The following is a 23,970-nucleotide window of genomic DNA, read 5'->3' on the forward strand; positions in this document are numbered from 1 at the left end:
CGGACATCCCTGCCCCCTTCCCCCCGGGAACGAGCTCGGGGAACTCGTCAACTCGAACCCAACGAGCGGAGCCCCGCACCCACCCGCCTCCTGCAGGCTCCCCGCGTAGTGCCCCAGCCCCGCAGCTCGACTCCCCCCTTTTCTTTACAAACCCACGCGCTTGCATTGAAACCCTGAAGAAAAACAACCTCCCCCCGCCCCAGCGCGGCGTAACACGAGGCGGGGGGCAGGGCGGGTGGGCGGTGGAGAAGGGGAGGACACGTTACAAGGGAGGCGGCTGAAGGAGGGAAAAGCCAAAGGAGAAGGGCCGGGTCATCGTCCCCCATTTACCCGCACGCTGAGCCACCACCGCCGCGGAGCCGCCTCCTTCCCGCCAATTCCAACCGTCGGTTCCTCCTCGCGGCCTGGCCGAGAAGGGCAGCTGGGTGCGGGTCTCGGCTGAGGGTTTGCAGAGCCCCTGCCGTATTCAGCCTTCGAAGGAGGCTGGTTTCTGGGGCTCTGGTCGCTGTCACACACCCTCCATTTCCCGGGTGCCTCCCTGTGCTTATGTGTAAAATCATTAGAAATAATAGAAAAGAAAAATAAAATATGCAGCAAGGAAGGTGCTCGCACCACCCGCAAATTGCATCATCTGCCCTTCAGTTATGGCCTGAGTCCCAAACAGCTGCGCTCGTTGCACTAGTGCTGCCATTGGCTTCTCACTAAAACCAGGGCAAGTGAGAGAGAGAAATGTGAGGAGCTTGTTAGGCCAGACTGATAGCAACGATGGGGAAGGGAGCTCAGACAGGAATTTGTCAGCTGAGGCCTGGTTTAGGCTTAATATTTAGAGCGGAATAGCTACATCAGTGGGGTGTGTGAAAAATCCACACAGCCTGAGCACTACAGTTCAGCTGATCTAACCCCTGCTGTTTTCAGCCTGTTGGGATCCTGGAAGAATGCTAGCTAGTGAGGGAGGTGGGGACTAACTACAGCACTAGAAAAAAACCTTCCCTGGCTGTGGGAAGCACTACACTACAGAACAGCAGTGGCATAGCTACTGCACCATAGCTATACTGTTGTAATGCCTTTTTAGGGTATGTCTACACTGGCAGAGTTACAGGAGCGCTCAGAGAGCGCTGAAGGGAAACTGCTGTTGTGTGTTCACACTGTCAGCTGTCTGCGCAATAGCGTGTTCACACTTGTGGCACTTGCAACGGTATTCGGAGCCGTGCACTCTGGGCAGCTATCCCACAGAGCACCTCTTTCTCCTGCTAAGAGTTGTGGGAAGGTGGAGGGAGCGTCCTGGATCCTATACCAATGCCCCGTGATGCATTGCTTTGCATCCCAGCAATCCCTATGCTTCCGTCCGCATTTGGTGCCATCTTTCAACAGTTTGTGTACTGTGCGCTCTACCTCTTCAATCTGCAGGAATGGATCCCGCACTGTTGCTCAATATCCTGTTTGCTCTAACACGTCACAAGTGGCAGTGGAGTTATTCCTTAAACTACAAAGGCAAGAGGAGTGCGACATTGATCTCGCTACGCGTACTAGCTATGACACGAGATTGCTTGTGGCATTCACGGAGATGCTGACCACAATGGAACGCTGCTTTTGGGCTCGGGAAACAAGCACTGGGAAACATGCCCATCTGCGATGATGAGCAGTGGCTACAGAACTTTTGGATGAGGAAAGCCACATTCATGGGACTGTGTGATGAACTCGCCCGAGCCCAGCAAGGACACGAGAATGAGAGCTGCCCTGCCGTTGGAGACGTGCATGGCGATTGCACTGTGGAAGCTGGCTACTCCAGACTGCTACCAATCAGTCGCTAACCAGTTCAGAGTGGGAAAGTAGACTGTTGGACTCGTGTTGACGGAAGTGTTCAGGGCCATTAATCGCATCCTGCTCCAAAAGACTCACTCTGGGCAACGTGTGTAACATTGTGGATGGCTTTGCACAAATGGGCTTCCCTAACTGTGGAGGGACGATAGATGGCATGCATATTCTAATTCTGGCACCAGACCACCTAGCCACCGAGTACATTAATCAGAAGAGCGATTTCTCAATGGTTCTCCAGGCGCTTCTGGATCACTGTGGGCGTTTCACGGATATTAACTCAGGCTGGTCCGGAAAGTTGCGTGACGCACGCATCTTTTGGAACACTGGCCTGTTCAGGAAGCTGCAAATAGGGACTTTCTTCCCGGACCAGGAAATCACCGTAGGGGGAAGTCGAAATGCCCATTGTGATCCTGGGAGACCCCGTCTACCCCTTAATGCCGTGGCTTATGAAGCCATACATGGGGCACCTTAGCAGCAGCAAGGAGCGGGTCAACAACAGGCTGAGCAAGTGCAGAATGACTACTGAGTGTGCTTTTGGCCATTTAAAGGCCCGCTGGCGCTGTCTATATGGGAGGCTGGACCTGGCTGATGACAATATTCCTATGCTTATAGCCATGTGCTGTACGCTCCATAATATTTGTGAAGGGAAGGGTGAAAGCTTCACTCAGGGCTGGACCGCTGAGGCTCAGTGCCTGGAGGCTGAATTTGAACGGCCAGAGACCCCGGCTATTAGAGGGGCGCAGTGCGGGGCCGTAAGGATCAGGGATGCCTTGAGGCAGCAATTTGGAGCTGAAAGCCACTAATATTTTTGTTGCTATGCTCAGGAGTGCAGCGTTTGTAATCATAGGCGCCAACTTCTGCTGGCGCCAGTGGGTGCTCGACCCCCCTCTGCCCCCGGCCCCACCCCGACTCCATCCCTGCCCCGCCCTCTCCCGCCCCTGCCCCGCTTCCATTCCAACCCCTTCCCCAAAGTCCCTGCCCCAACTCCACCCCCTCCCTGCCCCTATTCCAACCCCTTCCCCAAATCCCCGGCCCCACCTCTTCCCCACTTCCTCCCCTGAGCGCGCCGCGTTCCCGTTCCCCCCTCCCTCCCGGAGCTTGTTAGGCAGGAAGCGGGGACACGGCGTGCTCAGGGGAGGAGGCGGAGGTGAGGTGGGCGTGGGGATGGGGATGGGGAGAGGAGCTTGGCTGCCACTGTGTGCAGAACACCCACCAATTTTTCCCCATGGGTGCTCCAGCCCCGGAGCACCCATGGAGTCGGCACCTATGTTTGTAATGCTAGGAGGTGATTGTGATGGTACAGACGATGCAATATGAAGGTGTAAGAAAATTGCCTGTTGCTTTGCAGGGCTCTATTTGCTTTCAATTCATGGAATAAAGCTTGCTTTCAAACCAACACAATTCTTTTAGTAAAAAAACAACAACCAGAGAAGAGAGTCAAACAAAAAAAACACATCAGCACTGAAGGGTAGGGGAGGGTCCCAGGAGCAGGTGGGGTCCCGGGCTGGTTAAAGATTGTATATGTCCAGGGAGCATATCCAACCTTCTCCTTTGGAGTACAGTGCAGCGGGTGCTGTACTTCAACAGGGCTAAACTTCAGAGGGATGGGTGTTGAGTGTAATGGGTACTGGGAGTCCGCAGGGCTGGACTATGACGGGGCAGGAGTGGAATGCAGTGGGTACAGACTGGAGCCAGGAAGTTGATAATTGTGTTGGCGGTGTCTGGGAGGCACATGGGAAAGAGTTTTGTGACAGCGGCTGCAGGGGAGGGAGGGCGTGGAGCTGCTCTGTTTGCAGTGCTAGTAGCGCCTGGAGCGTGTCTGCTTGGCGCTCCATAACGTTTAAGAGCCACTCCGTGGCTTCATTCTGGCGCACCACGTTCTCCTTTCAGTCCCTCTTCTCGCTGTCCCGCCACTCCTTCAATTCTTGATTTTTGGCCGCGGAGTGCATCATGACCTCACGCAGAAAGTCCTCTTTAGTTCTTCTTGGCCGCTTTCTAATTCTGCTCAGCCATTCAGCCGGCAATAACAAAGAGGGAGGCTGGGCTCCCAAGGTCATCTCTGTGAAGTCAAAATGCAACATTTTTCAGAAGCAGTATTGTTTGCAACACAGAGACCATTTATTTAAAACACAGCCACTATTCACATACCTGTCACTAACTTGCTGACCCCAGGCCAGCACACATGAGCCACAAGACCCGCCAAAATGGTGACAAACCGCAGGGACAGGGTAAATCAGTGTTCCAGGACTGTACTGTAGACAGGGCACGTGGCTCTTGGGGAGAGCCAGCACTGGGGGGGAGGGGGGCTTATAATCATTCCTGTCTCCACATTTTCTACAGCCTGTGTTCATTATGGAAGATATCTCGTTGCTGAGGGTGAGCAGGGAATCAAGGGAGGGTCTTCTCCAAGACTGCGGCTTCTGCCCTGGCCTTTATGCGGCTCGCCTGTGTGCAGCAATGGTGTCGTCCCCCCCCACCCCCGCTTGGTGACAGCAGAGTGGCATGGGAAAGTTACCCTTAATGGGGCAAGAAACAAAGCAGCTCTGCCAAAGAACCTGCGGCAGTGGATTGCCCAGTATCTCCATGAGAGTTTCCTGGAGAACTTTGAGGTAGATTCCCGTGAAGTGAGAGAGTCAATCAACAGCCTGTTTTGCTGCTCAGACTAGGCATGTGGTGTTATGCACATCATAGAGACACAAGCCTGCTTTCTGCAACCCTCCTGCCCCCAACAACTCGCTTCAGCGATTTTCCCAATCAAAGCCACTTGGTAGGGGCCTTCTCTCCTGTTTGCGTTTCGCCAAGATCCGACAGGTGTGACTGGCTAGCCTCCTCCGGGGTAGAGAAGAGCTCTGGACTGCATGCATCTCTGACCTCCGAGTTGTCCTCTCTCTCTGGGTCCCTTTCCCCCTCCACATCCCCGTCCAAGATTTCCTCCTCCTGGCTCGGTCCACTCTCGACTGGCACGTGAGCCACCGAAGTATCCACAGTGGCCTTCGTAGTGGAGGTGAGGTCACCACCCAGTATCGCGTCCAGCTCTTTGTAGAACCAGCAGCTCGTGGGCACAGCATGGGAGTGGCGGTTTGCCTCCCGCGCCTTGTGGTAGGCGTTCAACAGCTCCTTCACTTTGACCCTGCACTGCCATGTGTCTCTATCATGGCCCCTTTTTGTCATGCATCGTGAAATCTGTCCATAGGTATCATAATTCCTATGGCTGGAGTGCAGCTGGGTCTGGAAGCCTTCTCTCCCCAAATGCTGATGAGGTCCAGCAGCTCGGCATTGCTCCAAGTGGGAGATCACCTGGTGCATGGAGCAGGCATGGACACCTGGAAAGATGTGCTGAGACCACTGCACGTGTCACTGAGCAAACAGGAATGGGACTTTCAAAATTCCCAAGGAATTTAAGGGGTGGGGATGATGGTTGGTCACCTGAGGCCAGGGCAGTAGAGTTCAAACCAATGACCAGAGAGGCGAGAACAGGCATTGTGGGTCACCTCCTGGAGGCCAACCGCAGCGCTGTAATCGACCAGGGTGTCTACACTGGCATTGCGGCACTGTACCCCCGGCACAGAAAGCTACACCTCTGATTGGGATGGGTTTTTGTACAGTGATGCAACTGCGCAGTTTCTGCGCACTAAGTGGCTTGGCAGTGTGTACACCTCAGAAGTTTCAACGCAGAAAGCTGCTTTACTGCGCAGAAACTTGCCAGTGTAGACAAGGCCTTAGGGTAGGCATGGCCTGAGGTTAGCACTTTAAACCTGCACATATTAACTACTAGTCTTCACAATTTTCTGTAGATCATAGAGAGCAATCACTGTCCAACATTTTCGAAGTGGAAAATAGAGGTTTTCACACCATTCAGTCTCAGAAAAAAATCACAATAATATCATTTTAGCTTTCCTAAACAGTTTGCAAAATAGCCAAATTCTGGTCCAGAGTATTTTTCCTTTGTATTTGAAGATATTCAGTGTTGTTCCTTTTCTTTATCTGCTGTAACAAAGCTTCATTTTGTTAAAGGAAAATTCAAGATAATCCAAAAAGAAAATGTAGGCATTTAGAAATAAATAATGGCAGCAATATTTTGGCATGGATTTTAATTTCACTTAAAATAATTACTAAGTATCAGAACATATTATGCATGCATCATCAGACAGTGAATAGGTGCATGTAGGTAATTGTTGAACTTCAGAAAAGGTAGGCTTTGCCTGCTATTATTTAGAAAAATTATGGTGTGAAATCCTATCTCTATGGAAATCAGCCAAAAATCCCATTGAGTTCATGGGGATCAGTATTTCACACCTAGACTCTCAAACATTTTATTCTAATAACTTGCTTAAAATCTATATATTCAAATATGTTGTTTTTGAACTTTACATGAAATCCCTAATATTCAAGAGTTAATTATGAAAAGACAAGTTGTTAATTCTGTTTTTTTTTTAATAACCTAGGTTCTGTTTGGACTCAGACATTCTCAGAATTGCCCTGCCAACATTGACCTACACTCCAGTTACATTTCCTTGGTAAAAATTTGGATTCTTCAAACCTTAAATAAAATTCCCAAGCAAAAGATGGAGATATCAGTATTTGATGGTAAAATATGGGATTGTCCTAATAATCCCCAAATGAAATGTTATAAACCCAGGAAATTCAGAGTTATGTTTAAAATGAAAAGGAATCCAAGCATATTAAGGTATGGAATTTCACTGTTTCAAAATGGCTGCTATCTTCTGTTCTCAGTGGGACTGAGAGCATAGCCCAGGGGTGGGCAAACTTTTTGGCCCGAGGGCCACATCTGGGTATGGAAATTGTATGGTGGGCCATGAATAATCGCGAAATTGGGTGTTGGGGTGCGGGAGGGAGTGAGGGCTCCAGCTGGGGATGCAGGCTCTTGGGTAGGGCCAAAAATGAGGAGTTCAGGGTACGGGAGGGGATTCCGAGCTGGGGTTGGGGTGTGGGGATTGGGGGTCTGACTGGGGCTGTGGGCTCTGGGGTGGGCCTGGGAATGAGGGTTTGGGAGTGCAGAAGGGTGCTCCAGGCTGGAATCAAGAGGTTCGGAGGGTGTGAGGGGGATCAGGACTGGGGCAGAGGGTTGGGGCACAGGAGGGGGTCAGGAGTGCAGGCTCCGGGTGGCGCTTCCCTCAAGCAGCTCCCGGAAGCAGTGGCATGACCCCCTCCAGCTCCTACGCAGAGAGGCAGCCAGACAGCTCTGTGCACCGCCCCGTCCGCAGGCGCCGCCCCTGCAGCTCCCATTGGCCGCTGTTCCAGACCAATGGGAGCTGCGGGGAAGGCGCCACGGCACATGCAGAACGGGGCAAGCCCCCGACCCCACTCCCTGGTGGGAGTTTGAGGGCCAGATTAAAACGTCTGAAGGGCAGGATGTGGCCCCCAGGCTGTAGTTTGCCCACCCCCGGCATAGCCGCATCTAGCAAAGATGGCTGCTCTCCCCATTCTCCTTCTCCTCACAGTGCTCCTCTCAGTGGTGGATTAGCCACTGGGCCTTGTGCCCAGGGCCCATGCTAATTGGGGGCCCCCCGGGCCCCAACCTGCTCTGCCTCCCCAGTGCTTCTGCTGGGGAGTGGGGTCAGGGTGCAGGGGCTTGCCCTGCTCCGCTCACCCGGCGCTCCTGCTAGGGAGCGGGGTCAGGGCACAGAGCTTCCCCCGCTCCCTGGCAGGAGCACCGGGGGAGCGGGGCAAGCCCCGGCGCCCTGACCTCACTCCCTGGCAGAAGCTCCGGGGAGAACTGCAGGTGGAAGGGGTGGGGTGGGGCACCCACTTGCTCTAGCCCAGGGGTCCACAAACCCCTAATCCACCTCTGGCTCCTCTCCACCTCCTGATAATAGAAGGACTACGGTCATCTTCCTAAAGCTTGACATCACTCCTTTTGGGAACAATGGGAAATATTGACCATTTTGGAAGAGGGCATATTTTTGTTTCTCTTAAGTTCTTTGTGGAATTCTCTGTAGAAGAACATTATTCTTTAACCTGTGCTGAAAGAGAAAATTTCCATGATGAAGAATAACTGGAAAAAATTACCAGTTAAACGTTAATCCCTAAAAAAAAAAATCTTGTGTACTTTATACATAAGATTTCATTGAATTTAAATTATAAGGGAAGTTTGCATTATTCCGTTATTAATTTCATTAGAGTCAAATAAAGATCTGACAAGGAGTTCTAAATTTTTAAACTAATTAATGAATTTACTTTCAAATTCTCAAAATTCATTCTATATGCAAAGAATTAATGCTATTTTTTCAGAAAATAAGCTGTATTTTTCATTCATAACAAAGAAATTGAATGCCTGCTTTGAGTACAGAATTAAAAACTTAACCATGGAGCCACAACTGATGCCTCAATCGGGGGGGGGGAGGGGGAGGAAGGGGGAGGGTGTTAAAAGCACAAATCATTGTTATACAAAAAATAAAACGTATGCATGACAGAAGTATATCATTTTAATATGAATTTTCATCCTTCCCAGACCCACCTTCCTTATTCTAGAATGTTCTGTACATAAAATTTAGAGTTTGAGCCTGCAACTGTTATATAAGGTGTACTTGAGCAAGTATGGACTGCAGGATCAGGTCCTTAAACTGGGAATCTCTTTGCTCATTTTTAATTTTTCTGTAACAGCCATGCACACACATGCACTATAGAAATAATTATACATAAAAATAATAAAAGTTTGGTTGCTGAATGAAGTCTTAATTTATAATTCCAGGTATTCCACAGTTAACAGATCTTGTTAACTCAAACTACAATATAAACGGAAGAAGACTTCCCAGTAGACAAAAGTTAAGAAGGTTGGGCTCCAGATTTCCAATTTCTCCTATATTTTTTAAGTAAAGAATCTGTGACTAAAATTTTCCACAGTCATTCAGATTTCAGTTTAACTCTAGGGGCTTGTCTCCACTTACCGGTGGATCGATGCTGCGTAAGGTAAGTTGACAGGAGAGTTTCTCCTGTCAACCCAGCACAGTGTAGACACCACAATAAGTCGACCTAAGGTACGTCAACTCCAGCTATGTTATTCACATAGCGGGAGTTGCGTAACTTAGGTCGACTTAACTCCGTACTGTAGACCTGCCCCAATATTTGAACAGTTGGAAATTTTATCTCATATAACGTACTAAATTATTTGGATAGGTCCGACGTATATCTCCCTAACTCAATATTATAGACTTTTTTCCAAATATTTTCTATTACATCGTTTAATAGGCACTATATTTTTTCATTTTTTTCAAACCTGCTCCACTAGTGTTATTTCAGCTAAAGGTCATATCTCCAAATAAATTTATCTCAGACTTCTAAGTTTCCTGCACAAAAATAACAGGAGTTGTGGACAATTTGACCTCTGGGAAATATACAACCCAATTTCAGCCAGGCATGCAGAACAAAGCAATAGCCAATAATGGACGAGTATAATGTCAAGTCACATACCTGAACCACTCAGATCCACAGTGTTGACTTTATAAATATGATGCCTGAAATACCATGTCTTTGGCATGAAAAAAGGTGAGCAGAATTAGGTCAATTAAAACTAAAAACAAAATTTTAATATTTAATCAAGTACTTTTGTATTTCTTCAGATGGATTATTTGTTAACATTACAGTACATTAAAAAGGAATATTTTTAAAAAAATCTGAATGTAACAGTAATTGCAATATACATTTACATGGAGACAATCCTTAATGTTTTCCAGTCCTTACAATACTGCAGCCAGTACTGACCTTAGCATTGTCAGTTACTGTCAAATTAAGTAATAGTGGCCATGTCACTCTGTGTCAGTTCTAATGCATTATCAAGTTAGTCCTCATTGACCTTACCAGTTACCACAGCTGCATGCCCAAGAGACATAGTGCTATCTATGTAGGGTGACCAGACAGCAAGTGTGAAAAATTGGGATGGGGGGGAGGGCAATAGGAGCCCATATAAGAAAAAGACCCAAAAATCAGGACTGTCCCTATAAAATCGGGACATCTGGTCACCCTATATCTATGCTAACTATCACAAATGGACCATGATAAAAATATTACTGAAAAATTCCTACTGTCAATCCATATAAAGCTTTAAGCTATTTAGGAATCATGCATGATTGTTCAGAATATTTTCTTCCCGAATAGATGCTCATTAGTGTCCTTTACTGTCATGGGGATTACTGATTGAAAACATGCAACTGGGGCCATATATGTTCTGTTCATAAAGGTCTGTCATCACAGATTTTCAATTTTCATTGTAAATGGCTCCTTACTTACATGAAATTTAGTGTAGATGTTCAAATCCCCAATTTTATGCATTTAGAGCCTGATCGTGCTCTAACTCCCATTGACTTCAACATGAACAGGGCCAGATATTATAAGTGGATAAAGCTAAATATTGTTTGAACATATAATGAACAGATAAAACAATATGGCTTTTCAACATTAGTTTTGCAAGTTTCACTAAGGAGACAGTTTAGATGAATTGAAATGGGACAGACCAAAGTTTCAGTAAAATGTGTAAATGATAATAATACAATATTCAGAGAACAATTAAAACATATTTTAAAAAATAATTGTAGCTTCAAGGAGAATAGCTCCAAGGTCAGTACATTATTCATGGCACACTGTTAGTGCTACAGTTACTTTACACAGATGTAGGAAGACAAATTCCCTGCACTGAAGAGCTTACAATTCTTGGCCCTGATTCAGGGCATATGTTTAAATCTATCCCTATTCAGGAAAACAATTAAACACATACTACATTTTTGTATATAAATAGATGTTCTCCTGTAATTCCTACATCAAACCCAGAACTTCTGGTCAAGCTAGAGCATATCTTTTAGACGCTATCCTGTGTTGACTGAAAGACTTCAAGTGATGGAGAATCCATCACATTTTTATGTAAGTTGTTCCCATGGCTAATTACCCTTCCCATAAAACATTTGTGCCTCATTTCTAGCCTGACTTTGTCTAGCTTCACCTTCCAATCATATCTTATGCCTTTGTCTGCTAAATTAAAGAGCCCTATATTATCAGAAAGCTTTGTCCCCATGTAGGTACCTATAGACTGTGAGCAAGTTACCTCCTAAACTCCTCTTGGATAAACTAAATAGACTGAACTTCTTTAGTCTCTCTGTAATCGACAATAAGCAAATGGAGGAAGCGGGTGTGTGATGAAGAGTAGTGTGACTGAATAATGGGGGTAACACACATCATGTTACGGATGTGCTGGTGAGGTTAACATTCTGACCTCACCAAATTGAAAGGAAAGTTTGGGAAATCTCTGCTCTGATAGAGTTGCCCTTCTCTGCATACTCTTAACATAAGGCATTTCCTTCCAGACCTCAGTCATGCTTGTAGCTCTTTCTGAACCTTTGCAAGTCTTTCCAATGTCTTTTTTAAAGTATGGACATTGGAACTGGACACAGTAGTGATCTCACTAATGCAATATACATAGGCAATACTACCTCCCTACTCCTACATGATAGTCTGCTGCTTATATAACTAAGGATTGTGATTGCTCTGAAAGGATTGTGGATATTTATTTCATTTAATGTTCTGTTGCATGTCACAATTTGAGTGCCGATTCACTCTCTGTGAAGAAGCCTCACCACTAAAATTTTCCAAAATATTGTTATTTGAAATGGTTTTGAATCCCATTGTTTTGCATGTAGTTTATAATGTCAATACAGCATGGATTTTCATTAAATCATTTTGTTTGTATAAATGGACAATTCATGCTTCTCAATGATATTCATAGCAATATTCACTGAGCTTAAATCACAATTTAATTGAAAAGCAGTCATAGAAAAAGCAATCCCAGGAATTACTCAGATGGTTAAAACTATGACATGTATTTGAAATTTACTGATGATTATGAAATGGTATATTTTCAAACCTACATCTTTTGAGCGAGTTTCCTCATACAGCAGACTTCAAATCTCTAATTTAGTACTAGCGAGTTGGGACATAATTTGGACTGACACTGTTAATATGGCAGATATTCTTGTCAAAGCCACAGTGGAAGCTGAAAATTGAATGAAGCAGAGAACTGATCTTTTTATTGAAGTTTAAAGACAATGTTCCATATAAGCATGAGATTAATACATACTGGTGCCTATGACAGCTGTTGGAAACCATAATGTTATGATATAAACACTACAATCTTCAAAATAATATTTATGATGCTAGTCTAAACCAGATGACATATTAGAGAAGCTTGCAGCGTTATTCTAATGGTTTTCACTGTGAATTATTATAGTCTGTTCAAAGATGCAACTTCTGCAACTAAGGCTTTATTGAGAACAACACTGCTATTCTTTTTAAAATACAGTACATTTTTTCTGCCATCTTATATGTTGGATCAAGTTAAGCCTTTGTGCAACTAACTCTCAGCTATTATCTCATTTCTGCATCAATTTTATTATGGTAATGTATTCTATATCATGTATACAATTTTGTGAAATAAGTTAATATTTGTATTTGACAGTGAAATAGGGTAACCTTAATCCTCTACGTCTTCTAGAATCAGATCTAGTATCTGAGTTTAGTGTTAGCCTTAACCCAAATACAATTATCAATTTATACACAGATTTGATATCACAGTTCATTTTCACACTTGCTATAATTATTCAGTCCAGAATATGGAGTCTGAATCACAAATTGTATCAAATATGTATTTCTACTAATATGAAAGAAGAACCTTTTATAGACTCTAAACATATACACCATAATTCCAGGTACTAAATATTTGTAATTACACCAACATGTTTCTTAAATTCCTTTGACACCCCACCTTTGAGGAAGTGTATTCATAGTGCACTGGAATGGTGTTCATGGCATATTTTCACCCCATGTAATTTTTTTAGATTACATGAATTTGATGATCTATACCACTGAGAAAAATTCCAGAGCTAGTGCTTTGTATGTTAACTACTGTAATTACTACCTGAGAATATTTGTAGCAAAGGTATCAATAAAATATAGTAAAATCTTCTATAAAACAATTTAGGTCTCTATGTTTTGTATTTTTTAAATACACAAATTTAAAAAGACCAGAGATAGCAAGACAGGCAACATGCCAAGGAGAAAAGAAAAACACTATTTCTGGCCATTTATTCCCGTGGTACTATAAAGATTGTAAATATTAATGTTGTTTGTTTATAACTATTTTTAATTGTTGTCCTGATTGTGGGATTCTGTTAATATTACAGTCTTGATCTGTTTATTTTAATTACCTCTCCTGTTCTCTTGCTAATCCTACAAATTAAAATTAAAATGAATTTAAATAAAAAGGAGTATTTCCCAGAAATGTTAAGAAACATGTGGGACAAAACGAAATAGATGTCACTCTTGACAATGTCAAATATTTTGATGATCATTTCAAATGCTTGAAGCCTTTGTGTTGTGAATAGGGATTTCCCAAAATATCAATGTAGTAATACCCTGAGATTGTATTTATTGCTAGAATTCGACACTGCTATTCCCAAAAACAAGTAGCACAGGATAATCTAGAGTTTTGCATGTTTTTTCCTATATCATAGATGTGTTTAGATATAGTGTAAATACTTGACAAGAAACCTGGGAACTGTCGTCCCAGAGATCCTTATGTTCAGAAAATTATATGTTGTTGGGTTCTTTTGAATTCATACATAATCTTTCTCTGCATAGCTTTGTGGTATCATTAGAACAGTCCATCTAGAAAGAATACCTTAGATGGAACATAGCAAGTTAGGTCTCTTTAGCCTTTCATCAAGCATCATAAGATAACATCAGTCCACAAAGAGCTCTAACATGTTCCTCCAAGTTTTCAAAATTTTGCAGTTTAGACTCTTTTTTTTTTAAGCCTCAGTCAAGATTTTTTTAAAGTAATGAATCAGGTAAATTCACAAGATATTTAACTGTGAAAAAGTTAATATTTAATAGAGAAAATACTAAGAAGACAGAGGAATAATACAAAGAGTATTTACAGAGATTAAACACATGGCAGAAAATAATACTGAGATTCACCTTTGAAAAATACAACATAATACACCGAGATAAAAATATTTCAAAGTACAGATATTTGATGAGGAAGAAACCTGGAATGCAGTCTTTCTGAAAGACAGCTGGGGTAAAATCCTGCTGGTCTTTCTCTCACAAATTTCCCATTGGAATTAGCAACCGAGGGTCCTGTGGCACCTTTAAGACTAACAGAAGTATTGGAGCATAAGCTTTCGTGGGTGAATGCCCACTTCATCAGATGAAGTGGGCATTCACCCACGAAAGCTTATGCTCCAATACTTCTGTTAGTCTTAAAGGTGCCACAGGACCCTCGGTTGCTTTTTACAGATTCAGACTAACACGGCTACCCCTCTGATACTTGACACCATTGGAATTAGTGGTCCTTATAGATGATAGTGTATAGCAAATTAGATATTAGTTTGTATATGTTACAGAAGAAAAAAAGGCCAACAATATTGGAGGCCTCTAGAAAAGTCACACTCACATCTCACACCTATGCAATACCATTTGGACTGTGTTGGCTCTCTGAGATCTCTGGATGTTGATAATGGGATGGTCAGTGTAGGTGTCTCAGCTAACTTGATGGCATAATCTTGGCAGATAACTTCCAGCACTTAGTTGTCTTTGCCACTGATTAAAAAGAAAGCAGAAAGAATTCCCCCACTTAGCTTTGATTGAATGGAAGAGGTTGCTTTCTCACAGAAGTTCTTCTAAATAGCATGACTGCACCTCCCACCCCAAACCTCAAAGGCCTGGGTTCTTTTTCTGGACAGTGTGAAGAAAGGGGTACTGTCTCCTTTATGGACTCCCCTGTTCCTTTGGGTTGGGACAAGAAAGTGGCAGAGGGAACATGACCAGACGGCCTCTGTGCACCCAGAGGAGGATACATAGGTCCTGCCCCTCCAGCTGGGCCCCTCTCACACACCCACATCAGTTAGCTCCCAGATGAATTAAGTTGTTAAAGTTGCAGCCTGATTCAAACATCTCTTGAATCTTGTCTTTCTTCCTGCGTGTCCAGGACATCAGCGGTAGATCTGCCTATTCCTCCTCTACTAATTCTGTTCCATGGCCTGTGCCTGTTGTAACCAAAGTCCTGCATCTTCCTGGACTTTCTTTATTAAAACTGCTGAAAGAAAATCCTTTGGCATTGAAATTTTCTATTGTCCCTAGGTGCTGGAAGAACATGTTTTGTTTTGTTCCACAATATTGTCAAGAGCCTCTCCAAAGAGTTTTCCACATGAGAATTTTGCAGAAGTTAAGAACTGTTTTATGTAGTTATCTCCTTGCCATAGACATAGTCACAAATATCGTCTTGCTGCTGTCTTGGATGAGATCTAGCTTAGTATTTCACTGGAAATATGGCTCACTCCTACAAGTTGCTGTGATCCAACAAATAATTTATAAAGTGTATGCTTAAATTTAAGCATACAAGTAGTCCTTTTAAAACCAATGGGACTACTCTCATGTTTAAAGTTAAGCATATGCTTATGTACTTTGCTGGATCAGGGCCAGCATGTTTTGCATCTCTAGGATTGCGTCCATAAAAAGAATCCTCCAGTAGGACACTGAAACTTGCTATTTGTGGCAAGTTTCCGTGTCCTACTGGAGTTATTCCAGGATTCTTGAGACCACATAACATAATGGACCTGGCAGACATTTGGAAGAAAATGAAAATTGCATTGATACTGCTGAGACTTTGAAATTCCAACACAATGATACCTCTATTTGCCTGTTCCCTGATTTTCACCTGAATTGTATCCTCTCAAAACCAAAAAACACTGAAATTCTCAGATTTTTTTCTTTAATTAAAATGAATATTGCAGATCCTATCCCCTATCTGGGCCAAAACTTGCTCAAGTCATATTAATATGAGTAGACCCATTTAAGTCAATTGGGCTATTTGTGTAAGTAGTAAGTAAGATAAGAAGGATTTGGCTCTCTAAGGAAAAATAATTTCCAATATTATCAGAGTCAGCACCTTTCACCAGCATTCAATTCAGATGTACATTTTGAAGAAAGGAAAAAATATTATGTACATATCAAAAGCAATATAAAACTTATTTTAAATACCTTAAGGGAATTTGTGAGTTTCATTTTACAGTTACAAAACCCTCTGAGTTTAGCATTTTTTGTATGCAAAAATACAAAACAAAACAAAAACAATGTCCCAGGAGAATTTCAGATTATTTTGTTGTAGCACAAATTCATGGTTCAACAAGGCAAAACTTGGTCCCTGGTCATTGTTTAATAACATTCTCAAGTTCTCAAACTTTTGTGATCAAAACTAGATTTTTCAGAATGCAGAGCAATAAAGACAATTCCATGTCTGGGAGCTTTTTTCCCTCTCTTCAGCATTTGAGTCAAGTGAAAAAGAGGATCATTTGACAAAATTAAAAAATCAAATACTAGTGAGGAAAATAAAGTAAGTCAAGGAGATATTTTAAAAAAAAAATTAAATAAATGCAAGGAAAAAATTCTTGTTAATGGTGAGCCAGAATTAGCAAATACCCTCAAATCAAATCCATAGGAAGATTTCATTGCTAACAGGATTGGGCCTCAAATCCGTAAATATTAGGATCTAAAAACACTAAGAGGCTGAAGTTAAGATACCTTCTGTAGACTGTTTCAAATTTATTTTTAATAATTTTATGTGAAACAAGGACCTGGTGTTAGGGGTGGGGGAAATCAGAGACTATGTTCAGCTGACTGGATCTGTTACATTAATTTCTTAATATGCGAAGGAGTGGATAAACCCCTAACAGCAACGGAAAATTAGTTTCTTTATTCCTTCATTAACATTGTGGGAGGAAAATTAATTTTCTACTCTCATTTTCCCAATTAATAGAATATATCTTTAATAAAGTGATGTGTTTTATATATATTATACACACACTCTTATGGATTGAAAGAATTCTCTAAATTAATCCTAAAAAGGTATCTTATAGTTATTTTTTGCTTTTCATTTAGTGTTAAATTGATTTTGTGTGTTTGTTCTTTTTTTCTGGTCCAGCCCAATACAATTCTTTATAGAAGAAAATGCATCCAAAAGAAGGGTTTTCCAAACCTATATTGGCACAATTTGGTAAATAGTAATTTGGTAGTCTATTTGATCTACGAATATTCAGACGCTGACACTGTATGATAATTATATCCATAGCTGTATTCTTTCAGTTTGTATTAGTGTGCAACACTAAAAAAAAAAAAAAAAGGTAGCAAAGTCAAACACTCAGAAGATGCCAGTGAATTTCTGCCCGCCCCCCCCCCCCCCCCACACACACACACATACTTTTTGCATATGGATTGTGATAGTTGTGTCTTGCATTATATAGGAAGCTGGTAAGAGAGCCAGGTATAGAACCTAGGTGTTCTGGGTCCCAGTCTGGTGCATTAAACACCAGAGAAAATCCTCTCTTCTCTTTATTATTCAATGTTTGTCAGTGAGGCAGAGGTCCTGTTGTACAAAGCATATGATCATGTAAGTAAGAACTATATCATAATGCATACTCAGGGGAGCCAAATTAAGGTTGTACACGCAACCTTAATTCCAGCATTTATTAACATCGAGTTCTTAATTTTGCAGCCTTGACATTCTTTTAACTTAATTTTTTAAATACAATTTATGTTTTTAGGAAGCAAATTTAAAAACCAAATTCCATCATATGGATCTGTATTGATCCTGCGTAGGTCATTAGCAGGATTGTGACCCAGGAACTTTAGATCCACATCACAAATCTCTACCACTTGAGAGAAAGAACTACCTTTAGTAGACTATTATATTCTGTGTGGACCAGCCACTAGAGAGGGATGGAACACACACACTTACAGAACTATTTCCTGGACAACAGAGTAATATTGTAAATCAGTAATCCTGGGTTCTCTTCCTGACTGTGGAGGAGCATGAAACTAGTGGCTTACAAATAGGGGTCTACTTAAATCGTGGACAAATCACACATTTTTCATGGGTTGGTTGCAACATAAACAGCAAATTTTGTGCATGTGTTCACACTATGCCACCCTTACTTCTGCGCTGCTGCTGGTAGCGGCAGTGACCTCCGAGCTAGACACCCAGCCAGCAGCCGCCACTCTCCAGCCGCCCAGCTCTGAAGGCAGAGTGGAAAGCGGCAGCTGCTAGCTGGGCACCCAGCTCCTAAGGCAGCGCTGCCACCAGCAACAGCACAGAAGGGTGGCATTGTATGGTATTGCCACCCTTACTTCTGTATAGGTAAAAGTACACAAAAGACCAGATTTCACGAAGGAGACCAGATTTCACGGTCCGTGATGCATTTTTCACAGCTGCAAATTAGGGTCGCCAGGTGTCCGGTTTTCAACCGGAACACCGGTCAAAAAGGCACTCTCCCCAGCCCCGTGAAAATGAATGAGTGAGTGAGAGTGGGGTAGAGTGAGTGACGGAGGGATGGGGGATGGAGTGAGTGGGTGGGGCAAGGGTGTTCGGTTAGAAAGTTGGCACAAATTTGGTAGGGCCCTACTTATAAACAGCATTGCTAAGCCTATAGATATATTTCATTCTGAAAGGGAGTTAGGCTTATCGTTGCAATTCTTAACTGACCTAGGAGCCTAAGTCTGATTATCTTTCAAAGACTTAGGTACATGACTACATCAATTTTGAAAAATAGACTTAGGCTCCTAAATCAGTTAGGCATTGCAACATTGAGAAGGGCAAGGCCTAAATACTTAGAAATCTGAACGTTTGGCTACGTAGATGAGACTTATAGACCTGGGTTCTAGTCCTACCTCTGCCAGATGTTACCTGTTAAAACCTCTCAGTCACCTTATTTATAAAATTGGAAGAAATTGCTTGCCTGACTCCTAAGGTACAAGTATAATGCCTTGCTCAATAAGAAGAGCTTTGAAGTGCAAGGAACTAATATTAGTCAATGGAAGAGCTGAAATTAGATCTCAGGTCTCCGTCTGGCTCCAAATGGGCCAAACCAGACTTCATGGAGAGGATGGCAGCTGCTGCTGCTACTGCTGCAGTTGTCTCCCATTTCGTGTCATCCTTACAATACTCCTGCTAATATATCCCAGAATGATGTTTGCTTTTTTTGCAACAGCATTACAATGTTCACTCATATTCAGCGTGTGATCCACTATGACCCCCAGATCCCGTTCCGCAGTACTCCTTCCTAGGCACTCATTTCCCATTTTGTATGTGCGCAACTGATTGTTCCTTCCTAAGTGGAGTACTCTGCATTTGTCATTATTAAATTTCATTCAGTTTACTTCAGACCATTTCTCCAGTCTGTCCAGATCTTTTTGAATTTTAATCCTATCCTCCAAAGCACTTGCAACCCCTCCCAGCTTGGTATCATCTGCAGACTTTATAAGTGCACTCTCTATGCCATTATCCAAATCATTGATGAAGATATTGAACAGAACCGGACCCACAACCAATCCCTGCGGGACACCACTCGTTATGCTCTTCCAGCATGACTGTGAATCACTGATAACTACTCCCTGGGAATGATTTTCCAACCAGTTATGCACCCACCTTATAGTAGCTCCATCTAGGTTGTATTTCCCTAGTTTGTTTATGAGAAGGTCATGTGAGACAGTATCAAAAGCTTTACTAAAGTCAAGATATACCACATCTACCACTTCCCCCCATCCCCAAGGCTTGTTACCCTGTCAAAGAAAGCTATCAGGTTGGTTTGACAGGATTTGTTCTTGACAAATCCATACTGACTGTTACTTAATCACCTTATTATCTTCTAGATGTTTGCAAATTGATTGCTTAATTATTTGCTCCATTATCTTTCCAGGTACAGAAGTTAAGCTGACTGGTCTGTAATTTTCTGGGTTGTCCTTATTTCCCTTTTTATAGATGGGCACTATATTTGCCCTTTTCCAGTCTTCTGTAATGTCTCCAGTCTTCCATGACTTCTCAAAGATAATTGCTAATGGCTCAGATATCTCCTCAGTCAGCTCTAGGATGCATTTCATCAGGCCCTGGTGATTTGAAGATATCTAACTTGTCTAAGTAATTTTTGACTTGTTCTTTTCCTATTTTAGACTCTGATCCTTCCTCATTTTCACTGGCATTCACTATGTTAGACGTGCAATCGCCACAAACTTTCATGGTGAAAACCGAAACGAAGAAGTCATTAAGCTCCTCTGCCATTTCCACATTTTCTGTTATTGTCTTTCCCCCCCATTGAGTAACAGGCCTATTCTGTCCTTGGTCTTCCTCTTGCTTCTAATGTATTTGTAGAATGTTTTCATGTTTCCTTTTATGTCCCTAGCTAGTTTAATCTCGTTTTGTGCCTTGGCTTTTCTAATTTTGTCCCTACAGACTTGTGTTATTTGTTTATATTCATCCTTTGTAATTTGACCGAGTTTCCACTTTTTGTAGGACTCTCTTTTGAGTTTTAGATCATTGAAGATATCCTGGTTAAGCCAGGGTGGTCTCTTGCCATACTTCCTATCTTTCCTATGCAGTGGGATAGTTTGCTCTTGTGCCCTTAATAATGTCTCTTTGAAAAACTGCCAATTGTCTTCAATTGTTTTTCCCCTTAGACTTGCTTGCCATGGGATTTTACCTACCAACTCCCTGAGTTTGCTAAAGTCTCCCTTCTTGAAATCCATTGTCTTTATTGTGCTGTTCTCCCTCCTACCATTCCTTAGAATCATGAACTCTATCATTTCATGATCACTTTCACCCAAGCTGCCTTCCACTTTCAAATTCTCAACCAGTTCTTCCCTATTTGTCAAATTCAAATCTAGAACTGCCTCCCCTCTAATAGCTTTCTCCATCTTCTGAAATAAAAAATTGTCTCCAATACATTCCAAGAATTTATTGGATAATCTGTGCCCTGCTGTGTTATTTTCCCAACAGATGTCTGGGTAGTTGAAGTCCCCCATCACCACCAAGTCCTGTGCTTTGGATGATTTTGTTAGTTGTTTAAAAAAAGCCTCATCCAACTCTTCTTTCTGGCTTGATGGTCTGTAGTAGACTCCTACCATGACATCAACCTTGTTTTTTACCCCTTTTATCCTTTCCCAGAGACTTTCAACAAGTCTGTCTCTTATTTCTATCTCAACCTCATTCAAAGTGTATACATTTTAATATATAAGGCAACACTTCCTCCCTTTTTTCCCTGCCTGTCCTTCCTGAGCAAGCGGTATCCTTCTATACCAATATTCCAGTCATGCATATTATCCCACCAAGTCTCTGTGATGCCAACTATATCATAGTTGTGTTTATTTACTAGCATTTCGAGTTCTTCCTGCTTATTCCCCATACTTCTCGCATTAGTATACAGACATCTAAGATACTGATTTGATTTCCCCCTCCTGTTCTGTCTTGTGTCTCCCTTATTTCTGCTATAACAGCCCATCCTCCCCTCAGATTCCGACCTTTCTCCCAGGTCTCCATGTTTTTTACTTACCTGTGGGCTTTGGTCACCTGCCCCTGTTGAACCTAGTTTAAAGCCCTCCTCACTAGGTTAGCCAGTCTGTAGCCAAATATACTCTTTCCCTTCCTCGATAGGTGGACCCCAACTCTGTTTAGCAGTCCTCCTTCCTGGAACAACATCCCATGGTCAAGGAAGCCGAAGACCTTCTGGCGACACCATCCTCGCAGCCAGGCATTCACCTCCAGGATGCATCTGTTTCTGTCGAGGCCCCTACCCTTGACTGGAAGGACTGAAGAGAACACCACCTGCACTCCCAACTCCTTAACCTGGTACTCCCAGAGCCCTGTAGTCACTTCTGATCTGCTGAGGGTCATACTTCTCAATATCATTAGTGCCCACATGGATGAGTAGCATGGGGTAGTAGTCAGAGGGCCGGATGATCCTCGGCAATCCCTCTGTAACATCTCGGATACGGACCCCTGGCAGGCAGTATGCCCTGACATGGCATCCCAGGAGGTGACAGATGGGTGCCTCCGTCCCCCTCAGAAGAGAGTCTCCAACCACCACTACCCTACGTTCCTCCTGGGAGTGGTGGCTGTGATCCTCCCAGTCTTGGGGGTACATGGCTTCTCCTCTTCAACCTTTGGGGGTGATTCCTCATCACTCATTGTCAGGGCAGCATAATGGTTCCCCATCACCAAAGTGGGTGGGTTGGGAGTAGGGGTGGAGCACTGCCTGCTGCCAGAAGTAACCAGCAGCCAGTGTGCTCCCTGTACCAGAGCCTTATCCTCCTCACCCAGGGGCATGACAGCAGTCCTTTCTAGCTGGATAGCATCCTCAGCCTTGGAAGTCTCCATATGAATACTGTCAATGAATTTCTTCTGTGCAGGGATGCTCCTCAGCCTAGCCACCTCCTCTTGTAGCTCTCCCACCTGTTTCCTGAGAGATTCCACCAGCAGACACCTCTCACACGGGATGGTCCTCCCAGCCTGGCTTTCTGTGAGTGGGAAATGCAGGCCACAGTCTGTGCCAATCCACACCAGGATCTGGGTAGAGGCATCCATGGTTCGGTTGTCTGTCTGGATACAGGCACAGGTGGAGGAGACAGGAGCAGTGCTGGCACTGGCAATGGGGCCCTTCCTAACAATAACGATAAAATTATGACTCCCTCTCTCAAACTCCCCTGTTCGCTAGCTCCCCTTGGTCGCTTAGCCTCTGGCTTTTAAGGCCTTCCCTCCTAGGTCAGCCCTACCCGCTCGTTAATCACACAGGGAGAGGGTGATCACGAGGCTGATCAAGGGAACAATGGCTTAAACTGTCCCCAAATACACAATCCCAATTGACACTGTAACTGAAATAACCTGAAAGAAAAAGAAAAACACAAACAGCCAAACAAACTCACTCACCCCAAGGTTAGTACTCACACCTTGTTCGCACCTTGTTCGTTCAGCAGGGGACCCTCCTTCGCCCTCTCTAACTCCCCTGTTTGCAGTCCCCGGTTCACTAGCTCCCCTTGGTCGCTTAGCCTCTGGCTTCGAAGGCCTTCTCTCCTAGTTCGGCCCTACACCCCCTCCTTAATCACACTGGGGAGGATGATCACAAGGTTGATGGAGGATGATCAAGGGAACAACAGCTCAAACTGTCCCCAAACACTGTTTATTATTAGTTTGTTTCTTTTTAGAAGCTGTGCACATCCATAAAAGCCACATCTCTGACCCCCTCACTCCCATTTCCAGCTGCTTTACAGTTAAGGCAGCACACAGGGGACTCCCAAGGTGGTATAAAGCTGGCATAGCTCTATTCCATGGGGCCAAAGTGCCATGCCAACCAGTCCTTGCACAGACCAGTCTCTAAGGGGACCAGTCCATTAAACTTACAGCACCTTTGGCAATTGCTAGGATCCATGATTTTTAATCTGACAGTGTTAATGATATGAGAGATCACAAAATATTTAGACAAAATTGTATCTAATTGTTCATTGCCAAAAGTCTACCCACAAATCTGCTCCCTGGATTATACAATGGGAGAGACTAAAGAAAACATGGTTAATATATGATTTTAGAAAGTGTGCCAGCCATTTCCTTTCTATAGGCCAGAGGTAGGCAACCTATGGGAGCTGATTTTCAGTAGCACTCACACTGGCCAGGTCCTGGCCACTGGTCCGGGGGGCTCTGCATTTTAATTTAATTTTAAATGAAGCTTCTTAAACATTTTAAAAACCTTATTTACTTTACATACAACAATAGTTTAGTTATATATTATAGACTTATAGAAAGAGACCTTCTAAAAACATTAAGATGTATTACTGGCAGGTGAAACCTTAAATTAGAGTGAATAAATGAAGACTCGGCACACCACTTCTGAAAGGTTGCCGACCCCTGCTGTAGGCTCTACCTCCAGAGCATGTCTGTTCTCATAATGAAATTGTTCAAATTTTTTGCAAAGCAATTGACTGCAGTTACATCACTTTAAGGAAGACTTGCCTTAGTATGAAATTAGAGGTGAACCCATCATTGATTTAATTACTTGAAATAAAAGACAGGACTCTGCATTATCCAGGGAAAGCATTTCAGAGTCCATTCCACAGTTGAGAATGATTTTTTTTTAAAAACATTTACATCACTGCAATGTATGGATGTCAGAAAGGACTCTAAGTGTTGAACTGACATTGGTTCATCTATTCATGAATTCAGAATTGAACCACTGGGATATACTTTTCTCCTGTTACTCCAGAATACTCAAACTGAGTTCCTGTAACGTATTAGCACAGTGTATCCAGAGATTTAATAAAGTTTTAAAATTA

The sequence above is a fragment of the Emys orbicularis genome, chromosome 4 (assembly GCF_028017835.1).
Source record: "Emys orbicularis isolate rEmyOrb1 chromosome 4, rEmyOrb1.hap1, whole genome shotgun sequence".
Lineage (NCBI taxonomy): Eukaryota > Metazoa > Chordata > Testudines > Emydidae > Emys > Emys orbicularis.